Source organism: Symphalangus syndactylus, chromosome 7, assembly GCF_028878055.3.
Source record: "Symphalangus syndactylus isolate Jambi chromosome 7, NHGRI_mSymSyn1-v2.1_pri, whole genome shotgun sequence".
In the NCBI taxonomy this organism is placed as follows: Eukaryota; Metazoa; Chordata; class Mammalia; order Primates; family Hylobatidae; genus Symphalangus; species Symphalangus syndactylus.
Window position 1 is genome coordinate 124769490 of NC_072429.2, and position 14216 is coordinate 124783705.

The following is a 14216-nucleotide window of genomic DNA, read 5'->3' on the forward strand; positions in this document are numbered from 1 at the left end:
TCCTTTTAACATATACTCCACTTCACAATAGGATTATAAATTTGTTGTGGGGAATGGACAATGTTTTTTCCCCATGTTCTTGCTGACTTGGTATTGAACACCTGTATGGCCAAGCATATGCACATTGATTTGAATTCCATCTCATTTTGAATTTAAATTTGTAAACAGTGTGACAACGTGGGTTAATGAGAATTTAATGTAGTAGACTATGAGCACTCAAACTTGTGTTTTGTTTCTCATGCTTTGAAGAAGTAGCTGTTCATCCTTGGGGCTGAAAAATTAATTCATGCATTGTTTTAGGCTGATCTTACTCTCTCAAAAGACAAAAAAGTTATCTGATAATTTTTGGACCTAAAATACTTTATGCATTCTGGTTAACCATTAAACCTCCTTATTAAAGAAAAAAGTGTGGTGAAAGACAAGTAGACAGGGGTCCTGAAATTAAAAGTAAGGGCTGCTTTGCTTGGTGAATTAGGAGGAGATTAGGGGATATACCCTGAGATTGGGAGGAATGATTGGACTTTCAGTTTCTTTGAGTTAGTGAGAACTACCCTTAAGAGTACACAGAGAAAGTCTGGATTGTAAAAGTATAGGAGCTCAAGTCTATAGCCTGGGAAGCCATAGACTGTCTATGTGAAGGGTCAGGGACTCCGTGGCTTGTGCAAGTGAAGAGAACCAGAGTTGTTTGGTAGACTGAGTAATGGTGATGATGGTAAATGACCTGAAGAAAACAATCCTTCCTAATTTTTTAGTAATCCAGAGAACTCCTAGCATGTTCCAAGGTCACAAAAAGTGGCCAATTAGCATAGATAATTGAGAGATTGAACAGGACAAAATTGATTTGCAAATATAAAGAAACAGGCTCTTTCTTGCACTTTGAGTGTCAAGGAGCAATTTATATCTATTACATCAGGGAAGTGCCAAGTGCCACTGCTATAAGAAATATGTCTTTGTCTTCTGAGTAGGCAACATGGTATAATTTTTCATACCTAGCTGTCCCTTATAATAACCCAGAAAACTTGTTAAAATACAGAATTATGGGCTGTATTCCAGATGCACTGAATCATAGCATTGGTGTTAGAATGGAACATGGATATCTGTATTTTTTCTTCCTTGTCAGGCCTGCACTGATCTGTTAACTGCTAATAGAGAACTTCGGTCAGGTGATAAAATATGGGCTTTAGGTTCAGACAAGCCAGGATTTAAATGGAAACTCAGCCACTAATTATGGACAAGTTACCTAAATTCTATGAGCTACAGATCCTGTATTTGTACAAGGATAAAAAATACCTACCTTTCAGGTATATAGGGAGATTAAATGGGATACTATATTTGCAGTTTTCATTTCAGTGTTTGGCATGCAGTACACACTCAATAAATATTAGTACATTTCTCTATTCCTTTTTTTTTATTTTTATTTTTTTGAGACTGGATCTCACTCTGCCACCCAGGCTGGAGTGTAGTGGCATAATCTCAGCTCACTGCAACCTACATTTCCCAGGTTCAAGTGATTCTCCTGCCTCAGCCTCCTGAACAGCTGGGATTACAGGCACCCGCCACCATGCAGGGCTAATTTTTGCATTTTTAGTAGAGATGGGGTTTCGCCATGTTGGCCAGGCTGGTCTCGAACTCCTGACCTCAGGTGATCCACCCGCCTCAGCCTTCCAAAGTGCTGAGATTACAGGTGTGAGCCACTGCACCCAGCTATTCCTTAATTTTTCTACTTGATTTCAGGACGTCATTGGAATTTCTGAGTTATTCCACTTCTTTGGTGTCTAATATAAAGCTCTTTTTCCTGTGATGATCTGTAATTTTCATCTGCAATTGTTCTAGGTTCTGACTGGCAGAACTTAGAACAAGTGCTTCATCTGTAATTTTCTAGATTCTGACTGGCACATCAAGAACACTGAGAATGATACTTTTGAAATGACTATGTGTCCTAATCTTTGCTTTACTATCTTGGAGATAGTACAACTGAAGATGATTAAAAGATTGCTTTTTCTGAGCCTCAACCTTTTCTGTCAGCCTAATACAGAATCACCTCCTTTGAGTTTTCCAGGAATGATACTGTAAACAGATTAAGCCATTAATCAGGTTTATTCAGGAAGGAAATGTCTATTTTGATTGTGCTAATACCTAGTCCAATGATTGCAGATGAGTTGCTTCAGTGTTCAAGGATATGTGGAGTGGTGGTTTTCTAAAGTGGAAAGAATTTAGAGTTAGAAGACTTTGGCTTAAGAATACTTCCTTCCTTCTTCCCTCCTCTCTCCTTCTCTGTTTCCTTCCTTCCTTCCTTCCTTCCTTCCTTCCTTCCTTCCTTCCTTCCTTCCTTCCTTTTTTCTTCTCTTCCTTTCTTTCTCCCTTCCTAGCTCCATATTTCCCTCTCTATCTCCCTTTATTTATATATTTTTTTACTATATGAATTTGGTAATTCAAATTATTGCCCTTAACCTCAGTTCACTTTTCTATAGAATGAAATGGCAGCTCTTGTCTGGACTATCTTTCAAGGAATTTTATGAGGATCAAAAGAGATAGATAATGTCTCATTTTATAAATTAAATTCCTATATAAGTATAAATATAGTGTTTATTTTCCATTTTAATGTCTTAGATGGCTCTGGGGTGAAAATGCATAAGAAGAGAAAACAAACATTTACTGGTTTGCCTGTTTATTGACTGCCCATTTATGCAATCATTTATCATTGCATACATTTATTGAGAAGCCACAAAAGACCATAGACTCTATGAAATTCTTGCACTTATATTATTTTATGTAATATTTACATTGGCCCTGAAAGATAGTTATTATTTTCTCTATTTAGAAATTTAAAATTCAGAAAAGACGCATGATTAGACCAAGGTCACATGGCTAGTGGCAAGGTTGAGATGCTACTTTGGGTCAGTCTGACAGACAGTATATGAACAGGATGAGAAGTGACTTTTAAAAAGATGTTAAAACCTTGAGATGTTTTTGATGTCTTACCCAGACCTTTTGCTGAGTAATAAGGATTTTGTGCCTTTTACCACCTCTGAAATTTTCCATCTGATAAAATTAGATAGTTCTTAAGCCTTACTTTAAACTGGCAAAGTTATGCAGACTTATTGAAATCTGTGTTTGACAAGATGGCAATTTAAGTTCTTCTGTCAGTTATAGCTCATCCACCAGTCACCAAGTAGAACAAAATGTGGAGTGACTTGGAGAACAGGGTAACAATGGCACTTGTGAAACTGAGGCAACCACAAATGATTCAGTGAGTTTCTATCATTTTCGGAAGGGCAGAGGCAGAAGAAGCAACCAGGCTTTTAAGGCAAAACATACAGGATAATTGTGGCTCCATAAATAATTGTCACTCTAAGGTCTTCAAGGTGGTGAGAGCACACTATGATTTCAAAATTGCAACTTAGGTCCCAACCATAACCTGCATAACTGTAGAGTCCTCATCACTTTTCTTACTGTCTTCTTTGTCTGGTCCCCGGGATTTCTCATGGTGGGATGAGGTGGCGGGAGGTTCTCACATAGACTCATCATGTCAGGCTGGGTTTCAACTCACAATGCTTCATGGAATCTGCCTGAATTTCTACTTTCAGTACTCCCCCGGGTCATCATTCCTATCATTGCTGCTTCTCTTCTCCTAAGCTCCTAACTTCAGCATCCTCTAGGCTCTGACCATACCACCATTGTAGCTTCTCTGTGTGTGGGTCACGTGACTCCTGCCACCAAGGTTCTTTCTTTTTTCTCATCATCACTGAACAGATTTTTGGATGAATCCTTCCATCCATATCTAATCCCTCATTGATCTTGGTAGCTAAAAGAACCAAGCTGGGGTTCTTGGAATTACTGTGGGCTGGAGGAAAAGAAAGTGAAATAATGGATTCTATCACTTAATTCAATCCAATAGATTGCACACGCTGAGAAGGATTCCATGGCATTGCTGCTTGAGCCCCATTGTTGCCATCCTTTTGTTTATATGTAGCTTTTTTTTTTTTTTTTTACTGGCCAGAGAAGCTTGTTCAAAAGTGATTCAAGAAATAGTCTCCACACCACACAGAGGTAGTTGATCTCATGGCCTTGATGTCATGGAGACAGGAAAAGATGAGCAGAGCCACCTCCAGCTAAGTGCAGTGGCAGAGCACGTAATGGCAGAAGCGCTAGTGTGATGGAGCCCCAGCTTCTTATAGGAAAGTCTTTATTTATTATTGCCTTGCTAAGAAATGGTAAGAAGAAATTGGACTGACCTTTTGGAGCAGAATGAAGTTGTGTTATGCTTGCTGCTCATGCCTATCTTAGAGAGATATGGAGATACTTAGAGAGATTTTGAGTACAAGGTGTGGCTGATGCTAGAATCTGTTCTAATCTTGCTAATTTGTCCTATTAATGAATCTCACAAAAATCTCCATAAGTGTGTGCTCCTCTGTGTGTAGATGTAGGCCATGAGCACTTGAGCTGTGGCACTGGACTTAAAGACACCCATCTTATGTGACCGTAGCAGGTTATATTAAGAGAGAATGGCTTGCTCTTTGCAACAGGACAACTTCCTCTTAAACCAATGTTAATGGTTACGTCTCAGTCACTACTGTAGAAAGGAACTGTTGAACTGCAAGACATGCTATAGATCAGTGGCAATAACAGTAGCTAAGGAGAAGAGGATGCCCTAGAACCCTGGACAGCCGTTATATTCTCTCTCCCCAACATGATTATGGGGTTCTTAGAGTGATCATGGGAGGGAGGAAGAGAAAGTGAAAAAAGGCATTTTTGAAATAGATTCTATATCATCTCATAGCATATAGCATTGTCATTCATTGTTAATATTAAAAAGAATTTGCACTCAAACTGTTCAATCAGGACCTATCGAGTAATCAAGTAATTCTCCCATAGGGTCTTTGAAGTCTTTGGTTGACCTCCCTATAGTTCAACCATCTGCAACTCAGAATCCCATTTCTGGACACAGCTTAGATTTTCCTTCTGCCTACAGACCTCTTAGCACCTATTAAATTAGTGGATACAAACAAAGTTAGGGAGAGGTTGCAGGTAGGGCCTTGAGGCTATAGTTCAGCTAGGGCTTAGCAGGTAGGGCCTTGAGGTTAGCTTCACAGCCAGTATTTTTGGAAACATGTTTGCATACTGTATACATTTATATGTTTCTATCCGTGTAATAATTCATTCAGTAAATTAAGAAAAAATGGCAGTGCTCTTATTGTTATTATTTTGTGTGTGTGGAAGAGACTGAGGCTAAGAAGGCCTGGATGTCTTGCATGAGGTCATGCAAGTAAAGTTTGCTAAGCCAGGGTTTGAGCCCAGGTCTTCTGACTCAAATCTGGTGCTGCTTCCATGACTGTGGGCTGCTTCTCAGGATCAGAACCAGTCCTTATCAAAACCATGAAGTTGATGGAGTTGTCTTTGGGCTTTCACTGTTATTCCCTGTACCTTTTACTCTCACCCAAAGCCAGAGATCCAATATGTGCTTTCTGTTAAGTCTATTGGCTCTCACATGTGATGAAATAGAAAAAAGACACAGGCTTTGGAATCAATTTTGACACAAACAGGGCTGGCTTTACGGGCTTACAAGCCAAGCACTTGCCCAGGATGCTGCCCCCAGAGAGATTTGTACTTGGTTTAATGCTCTTCTGTCTCTGTCTTGAAATTCTTCATAATCTGTTGAACACCTGGTCCTGCATTTTTATGTTACACTGGACTCTGTAAATGAATTAGCTGGTTCTGCTAATAAATTTAGGACTTTGGTTATGTTTCTTAATTTCTCTGGACCTCAGTTTTCACATCTGTAAACCAGAACCAGCACAGTTATCCATATCTCAAAGTGTTCTTGGGAAGAATAATCAGATAGAATTGCAAATTGGCTAACAAGCTTTTGTACATGCATACCAAAGATTTGTCCTCACTAAATCTTAACCTATTTACATCTAACCTAGATGGAAACCTCTTCACTAATGCCTTACTAGGTGAGCACTAAAACATTCATCATATCCATGCAGAGCTTGGTTTTGTGCAAGGGAAGATGGTTATTTAGATTTTGCTGTTGTGGGAGCAGATTAAATAACAAGGGAAAAAAAAATTCCCTTTTCATGCACCAGTTACTAGTTTGAACAAATGTGTAGACTTGGTAAACAGGGTGATGAGGAAAACAAATGCTGCAGCAGAAACATTGGCTGAGAAATCAGTCAGTTCTCATGACTCTCCAGCCAATACCAGGAGCACTCGTACTTCTCAGAGCAGCACGGAGCTTGCTCAGCTACGGTTGGCCCTTGCCCTGGCCCAGTGTAAGGCGAACAATCAAAACAAAACAAAACAAACAAACTAGAAAACCAATGTAAAGAAGAGAAGAGAATGCAGAAACTAAGGTCTAAAACTAAGGATGTTTTTAAAACTTTGTGTCTGGGGCTGGTCTAGCTAGTTCAAATATATTATTTCATTTAAACTTCCTAGAAACCCCATGAGGTAGGTAACATTAGTAGCATTTTCTAGATGAAGAAACTAAGCTCGCAGAATACTTACAACTTTAGAGTATCCCATAGAATTGATAGTGTTTAGAATACAAACTATTTGAAAAGAACAGAGCTAGATCAGATAATCGAGACTGTCTAGACAGTGATATCAAATGTGTTGCATTTCATGCCTTAACTGTAAGCTTTTTTGGTAGGGCTGTGCTATGGTTTGCATATTTGTCCCTTCCCAAACTCATGTTAAAATTAAGTCTTCAATGTGGTGGCATTGAGAGGTGGGGCCTTTAAGATGTGATGGAACCGTGAGGACTCTGCTCTCACTAATGGATTAATCCATTCATGGATTAATGGATTAATGGGATAATGGATTAATGGGTCATCATGGGAGAGGAACTGGTGGCTTTATTATAAGAGAAAGAGAGACCTGAGTGAGCACATTAGCATGCTCAGTCCCCTCACTATGTGATACCCTGTGCCACCTCAGGACTCTGCAGACAGTCCCCACCATCAAGAAAGCCCTCACTAGATGTGACTCCTTGGTCTTGGACTTCTCAGCCCCCATAACTTTAAGAAATAAATCCTTTTCCTGTAGCATGCATCATTATCTCCTGGAAGGCTTTTACAGCATTGGTTGCTGAGCATCACCCACAGAATTTTTGATGCAGTCGGTCTGAGATGGGGCCTGAGAATTTGCAGGTTCCTAGCTGAGGCTAATGCTGCTGTCTGGGCCCACCCTGTGAAGGCTTCCTGTTGGTAACTTTCTTGACCATTGATCTGATTCCTCTTAAAATGAAATGAAATTATTCAAACATGCATTTAAAAAAATCGTACAGATTTGTTTTTTTAATGTCTGTCAATAGCACGGGATTTGTCAATAAGTTCTGAAAATTGCATCGAAAATTGTTTAATTAGTTCTTGTTTTGGCAGCACATGTACGAAAATTGGAATGATACAGAGATTAGCATGGCCCTTGTGCAAGGATGACATGGAAATTCATGAAGCATTCTCTGTTGTTTGAAACCCTTGTGCATTGTTGGTGGGAACATAAAATGATGCACCCACTATGGAAAATAATATGGAGGTTCCTCAAAAAATTAAAAATAGAATTATCATATGATCCAGCAATCTACTTTTGGAAATATATCCAAAATAAATTAAAGCAGGATCTTGAAGAGGTATTTGCATACCTATATTCATTGTAGCATTATTCACAATAATCAAGAGGTGGAAGTAACCTAAATGTTCGATGACACGTGAATAGATAAAGAAATGTGGTATATACATACAATGAAATATTATTAAACTTAAAAAAGGAAATACCATCCTTTTTTATTTTGTGGCACACACTACCACATGAATAAACCTTGAGGACATTATATTAAGTGAAATAAGCCAGTGACAGAAAAGACACATACTGTGTGATTCCATTCATATAAAGTATCAAAAGTAGCCAAACTCATGGAAACACAAAGTAGAATGGTGGTTTCCAGGGTTTGCGGGGAGAGGAAACTAGAGTTGGTGTTCAATGGTTATAGAGTTTCAGTTTTACAAGATGAAAAAGTTCTAGAGATCTGTTGCAAAACAATATGAGTATAGTTAACACTACAGAACTATATACTTAAAAATGATGAAGAGGGCAAATTTTACGCTGTGTGTATTTTATCACAATTTTAAAAATTGTTTATGTAAAGATAACACCTTCCCTGTAGGGCATAGCAATCCTCTGTTTTAAACATGTCTAGAGAGAAGCGGAGAGGGACTCTCCTTGTGGCCACTCTAATGGGAGCCAGCTCTTTATTCTAACTCCAGTCTTAGCAAGTCCTGTGTTCTCTGTGGATCTTCCCTCTCCAAGGTCCTTCTTTAAAGTATGGGTGCTGGGTCCAAGCCAAATATTCTAATCTGGCATGTGATGTGACCTGGGTAGTAGGGATTTTTGAAAGCTCCTTGGAGCTTGAATTGTAGCCATGGCTATAGGGCATTGGTTGGATCAGTGATTTGTCACTTGTGGAAGGCTAAAAATAATCTTCTTGAGGGTCTTGTCCAACTACATATGCTGAAGTCTTCTCCATTCTCTTCCTCACTGTCCCAGGTAATTCCAATTACCATCATCTCCTCTCCCTCAACTAATATGAGAAATATAACATTAGAAAGCCTTTTTTGGAGAAAATATGTTCATGAATCTCAGTTGCAGGAGCTTGGGTTCATTGTCAGCTGAGTTTGTACCTCATCGAGGTCCTTATTGAGATTGGTAAGACAGTCATAGTTTAGGTTGCACATGTACACCTATCCTTTTTAATCCTCATAGTCGGTCAAAGCTTACAGGTAAAATATAGCACTGGACTTAAAATCAAATTGCTGAATGATAACAAAACTTCATTATTTTGTTTAGAAATTAAGTTTGACAGGCTATGAATAATTTAGAAGATGATCTGAAGAACAAAGAATAAAATTTTATTGTAAGTTCAACATTTCTGTGGAGTTATTAAGCCCTGCCAAGGGTTATTTTCCTTGACTTCCTAAAAATCAGTGGTGTCAGAGGGAACTTGAACAATCCTGGGGAATTTAGCTGTAGTGTCAGGGTGTGCTTAGTATAAAATAATCCCAAGTGGAAACAATTTTCTACATATTTAGTCATTGTAAGCTAGTTTAGATATCCATGAGATCAGAAATTTGGCAGTGCAGGAGAAAGGGAACTTGCCAACTTAATGCTGTTTAATATTAAATTTGATATAACCCAGTTATATATTTTTCAGATATTCCCAGGCAGAATGCCAGAGAAGAAGAAATAAATCTATATTCATATTATACATAGTTAAATTATATTATCAAAATGTATTCATAATTATACATTCACATTATGTAATATATATTATCATACATTCTAATTTTCTGAACATTTCTAGAATAACTGAAAAGGAGGAATGGATTACCAAATCAATAATTTTCATGACATAGAAACATTTACTTGTGTACTGACACAAGTATTGTTCATACAAATACAAATTCTCTGTATAGTATGAAGAAGGCTAAAATAATGCTACATGTCCTGCACAATAAACATACAGGAGTGGGAGCAATTAAAGTTGCCCAGAATTTTGTGAGAAGATACCATGGAGGAGGTGATTACTCAGCTGTGTTTTAAAGCATTTCTAAGACTATCCAATACCACTGGGAAACACTATTACTGAAGTGGTGCTACGGTGGAAGGGAATCCAGTAACACTTAAAGAACAAAAGGAGCATAGCAATCTTGGTGGATATTCACTGCATCAAAACTTTGATGGCTTTCTCTTTAGGATGATGATCACATCTTACACATGCAATAAAACTGTCATTGTTCCATTGTCCTCTGGTACAAGTGTGTGATATTTACAACAGGGCAAGAAGTATTCAATTTCTACTGAGTATCCCAATTTCTGTTATAGTCTCTAATATTTAGATGATTAATAATTAATGAAATGTATAGAAAATTAAATTAGGCTTCTCAGCATTGGCTTTAATGTAGCAGGCACACTGGTTGTACATATGGGAGAGAGTGGAAACAGTTGGTGGCTACAGGGTCATAGAACCTGGGTCCGTGATCCTTGTCATGTTCTAAAACTCACCCCACAGACCTCAGATTTTGTTAGCTATAAGAGAGTGGATAAATCTATACTTCACAAGCCAGAATTATTAATAAATTCAGTGGGGAGTTTTGAAAATATGCAGATTCTCAAGAATGATTAGCCCACAATTTATGTATGAAGTAAGCCCTAGGAATGTGCACGTATAAAAATCATCCAGAAGAGATTGCGGCTTCCAACCAAGATGGGATAACAGAAACTATGTTAACTCTTCTGCAGAAACTAAAAAACTAGACAAAACATATGACACAATGATTTTTAAAACATTAGATACCAGACAACAGAAGGTAATAACTCCTGAGAGATAGAAAACAAATGAGGTGAGCCCTGAAGTTATCTCAGCTAACTGCTTTGAGAGAATTTCCAGGTTGTGTTGTTAGTGGGAGGGATCCAGATTGAGCCTGGTGGTCTCTGTGCATTGGGGAAATTGACTTGGGAATCTAAGGAAGCCGAAGTTTCTAGAGTTTACAGGGTAAAGTACCAGAGAAGAGAGAGTAGTACACAGAGAGGACTCTGAAAAACTGCAGAGTTGTCCCTCTAGTCTTCGTCTGAGAACTAATCAGTTGCACACGTGTAGAAAACTACACAAGGACAAGGAAAAAGGCAACATCAACTCTTGATAAAAACTCTCAGCAAACCAGGATAAAAAACACACTCAACTTACTAAAGGGCATTTGTGAAAACCTATAGCTAACATTATACTTAAAAATGGAAAAATTATTTTTCTTTAAAATCAGGGCCAAGAAAGGATTATCCGCTCTCATCACTTCTATTCTATGCTGTGCTGGACGTTCTAACTAGTGCAATTAGGCAAGAAAAAGAAAAAAATGCATCCAGATGGAAAATGGTGAAGTAAATCTGTCTTTACTTGCAGGCGGCCTCATTTTTTAAGTAGATAATCTCATGGAGTTTATGTAACAGTTATTTGAACTACTAATTAAGTTTAGCAAAGTTGCAAGATAGATTAACATACAAAATTCAATTGTATTTAAATATGTTAGCAATAAATACTTGGAAATTGAATAAATATCATTATTAAGAGCATATAAACATGAAATACTTAGGAGCAGCAGGTGGGAAAGAAGAATGTATAATCCAAGTATATAATAATTAATATTCTTAAAATTTGTACAGCATTTTCTACTAGCTTTGAAGATATTGGATGTTAGTAGTGAGTGGTGATTATTAAATGAGATAAACGCATGTGCAGAAAATGAGGAACAAAGTATGGCACTTATATTGGGAATTTTGTAACGCTAGTAAAAAATACGTGGTTTTCACGCACCCCCCTTCCTCCAAGTCATGGTTTCTTTTAGAATTTGGGATTGTAGAAACATTCCTTTCTGTGGAGAATAATGCAAGCTATGCAATTTGTTCTATTTCCATTGCTGCTGTGGTTCGCTGAAAGCTCAGAACCAATGATGAATTATAGTCTTTATAATTATAAAATACCTATCAGTTTTATATCTGACTATATTAGTTCTGCTGCAGAAACTAAAAAACTAGACAAAACATATGACACAATAATTTGTAAAACAGTAGATATCAGACAACAGACGGCAATAACTCCTGAGAGATAGAAAACAAATGAAGTGAGCCCTGCAATTATTTCAGCTAACTGCTTTGAGTGAATTTCCAGGTTGTGTTGTTGGTGGGAGGGATCCAGATTAAACCTGGTGGTCTGGATGTATATCTGATGTATATACATCTGATGTATCTTTCCTTTGGTGCTAGTTTTTGTTTCAATTAACTTTCTTATAAACTGCCTATTTCTTATTGAGAGGAAAAAATAAGTATGTATGCACATTATAAAGATATGTGTAATTGTATGTAATATATATATATATATATATGTACATGGAAAACCCTAGCTACATATTTATCCACATTCACTCAGTAAACATGTAGGAACTACTGAGGCAGATTTTGTAAAAATCCTACCTGGAAACTAGCCTCATTATTGTATACTCACCCAGCATTTGTGAGTGGGTGTGTGTGTATGTGAGTCTATCTTGTGTGTCTGTGTCTACCTTGATTCCATTGAATCTCATTCTTTAGGGATGTTGGGTTGAAAGAAAATCCATCCTTTTTTGGCCAAGGAGGATGAGGCGTTAGTTAATTAAATTCCTCGTAGGCGTTTTTCCTGATGCAATAATACTAAATCCAGGGATAAGTTGTCTTGGCAACTGCTTTGGCAACTGTTACTAACGTGCTTTTTAGGCTTGTGAATAAACATGTTTGAGAATGTAAATCACAAGCTGAGGTTCAACAGACTTTTTTTCTTGTTCTTCCAAAGAAACTGGACACTAATTGATAATACAGTGTACTTCCATTTATGTTTGAATAATGCAGCAACATTTAGAGCTCAGTCTTTGGACAATTACTTATATTATTCATGCTTTCAAAATGTAATGAAGATACATACTTAATATCAGTTTTCCAATTAAACTTTATAACCAAGCTCAGAGATGGTTATAGTTTTTGGCAGAGATTTTTAATTTTCTTCAAATGCTTTCTTGGGATTCACAAAACAGCTTCAAACATAAACATGTTTAGCTTGGGGGAAAGGGAGGGGCAAAGACAATGCAAATGTGATAACATACATATGCAAAAATTATTCTGGTGATGAATCTGGCAAAAATTTGACTATAGTCCTTTTCTCTAGTAATTTCTTTTTAATTAAAAAAATACCTTTTAGCATTCAATGCACTGAAAAAATTGGCTAGAGAGTCAATTTGTTAACTATCAATTTTGTGGTCAGCTAATGTACACTGATGTCCTTCCTTAACACCAAAATAATATGTACCAATAGAACTATTTTTACTAGATGATAAAGTAATCCTCACTTACAGAAGCTTCATACTGAGTTCTTTACAGAATCCTAGGGAATTAAACAATTATGCAAGAGTAAAAGGGGCCCAAGATAATTTTGTCTGAATACTTCACCTTATAGAAATGGGTATTGAGATTCAGATAAAGCATAAATATCCTAAGCCTATGGTTAACTATGATTAGGCCATGTGTTCCCCAATGTGACATCATAGCAGCCTTCTCTGAACATAGTTCTGGCTAAAACAACCCCTTCATAATATTTTTTCTTCCTTATACAGATGACATGGTATGGTTTAAAAATATGGGCTTCTGGGTTATATAGACGTTGGTTTAAACTTGGGTTACTTACATTGAAAACAACAACAACTAACTTCCATAATCTTGATGCTCATCTAATTCTTATGATCAGGTAGTGACTTCCCTGTCTATAAAATACATGGAGGGTTTCTACCAGCTGGAGGTTATAAAAATGACAAAGGGCTAAAAATTCCATAGAGAGCTTCGACAGTAGACTCAATCAAGCCAAAGAAAGAATCAATGAACTCAAAGACAGGTCATTTGAAATTACCCAGTCAGAGGAACAAAAAGGAAAAAAAAAGTGTAATGAAAGCCTGTGGGAATTATAGGACACCATCAAGCGAAACACTAAAGATGACAAAGGAAATTTGTGAGACGCTGATCCCACTCTGCCATGAGAACTTTATAAAGTGTACGACACATGGTTATAGTCAATAGCTCTACAGAACAAAATGTGTTTTACAATTGGTTTTCATTTAGTGCCCACTGGTGAACTGTTTCATTTTGGGTTGCTAAGGAAGAGGCTGCTGGCTTGTTCTGTCGGAATCTTTTTCTCTGTGACCCATTTTGCTCTTTTTCCATGTAGCTTATTGGGCAACAAAAACCTTCCTTCTTAGTTCTTTATGTGTCACAGTTTTAAAAGCCTACAAGATGCTACAGCTCTCTCTCTCTAGCACAACGTGCTTAGCTCTTTTTTAAGCCCAGCACTTCTGAAGTATATATGTTCCTTCAAAGAGAGTCACTTACGAGGGCAATACTGTTCAATAGAACTTTGATGGAAATGTTCTGTGTCTGCACCGACCACTATGTTAGCTGCTAGACTCATGTGACTATTGAGCATTTGACATATACCTACAGTGATGGAGGAGCTGAATGTTTAATTTTACTTAATTTACATTTAATTTTAAATAGCTGTATGTGAATAGAGGCTACTATATTGTACAGTGCAGATCTACAAGTTGAGTGGAGATATATGGGGAGCCTGGTTCTCTATCTCCCTTTCTTCC

General features: G+C 37.4%; 1 long non-coding RNA gene and 1 other non-coding gene across 2 annotated transcripts in view; both read left to right on the forward strand.

Annotated features, from left to right (window-relative positions):
• LOC129486806 (uncharacterized) overlaps positions 1–14216 on the forward strand; it is a 381019-nt gene that overhangs the window by 316689 nt on the left and 50114 nt on the right. The window lies entirely within an intron of this gene.
• LOC129487029 (U6 spliceosomal RNA) lies at positions 7370–7473 on the forward strand. The gene has a single exon (XR_008659167.1). It is a non-coding gene; the product is annotated as a U6 spliceosomal RNA (small nuclear RNA).